Below are 1,066 nucleotides of genomic sequence, written 5' to 3'. Positions count from 1 at the left end.
CAATTGTTCGCTCACTTCATGAAATTGTCGTATTTGGTAGGAACGATAGAGTTATCCTTCAATAAATGCATAGAAGGAAAATAACTTTGCTCAGAAGCTTAAAACTAGGACCCATGGGCCACACATGGCGCACTGCCTGCTGTAAATAAAGTTTTCTTGGAGTACAGCCAAAACCACTTTCTTCTGAATTGTCTTGGGCTATTCTGGGACTGCACTGGCAGAATCGAGTGACCACATAAAACTGTCCGGCAAGGCTCAGGATATTTACCATCTGGCCATTCACAAAGAATAGCCTTGATAGTGAAGTGCGGTATGCATTGGGCTGCTAACTGCAAGGTCCGCAGTTCAAAACCGCCAGCTGCTCCATGGGAGAAAGATGAAACGTTCTATTCCCATAAAGATTTACAGTCTTGGGGACCCATGGGGGCCATTCTACTCTATAGGGTCAGCTCCACATAGGAGTAGACGCCATAGCAGTGAGCTAGTTTTTCTTGTTTGTTCTGATGGTTGCCCATTTATAGAACAAGCTTGCCAACCCCTTGCTGCTCCCACTGATGTTGATGCCAAGTAAAATCTCAAGACAAAACGATTGAGAAGGAATGGAAGGTACTCCCCAGGGAGTCCTGAGGGGAGATTAAAGTGAACAATTGTGAGCAGGCATCTGAGAAGCAGGAGACTGTAAGCTTTACAACCGCCTGATTTGGGCTATATTTTAAATAATTTCACCGACCTCCAGTTTGGAAATTCAGATGTCTGAAGAGAAGGCTTCTGAAATCCCATTTTATGGGCAGTAACTGCATGTGTAATATTAGCAATAATCTTAAAGAAATAATATAGTATGGATTTGAGTATATGAATAAACTTATAACCTTTTAAGTTATCCATTTTCATTACACAATTCTGTTTTTATTGTTTTATTAGGGGCTCATACAACTCATCACAATCCATCCATACATCAATTTTGTAAAGCACATTTGTACATTCATTGCCCTCATCATTCTCAAAGCATTTGCTCTCCACCTAAGCCCCTGGCATCAGCTCCTCATTTTTACCCCTCCCTCCCCAC

This window comes from Echinops telfairi, unplaced genomic scaffold (genome assembly GCF_000313985.2).
Source record: "Echinops telfairi isolate 266 unplaced genomic scaffold, ASM31398v2 ScPeMD7_5868;HRSCAF=6743_0, whole genome shotgun sequence".
Taxonomy (NCBI): domain Eukaryota; kingdom Metazoa; phylum Chordata; class Mammalia; order Afrosoricida; family Tenrecidae; genus Echinops; species Echinops telfairi.
The sequence above is the reverse complement of the archived record's forward strand: the minus strand, read 5'-3'. Positions refer to the sequence as shown.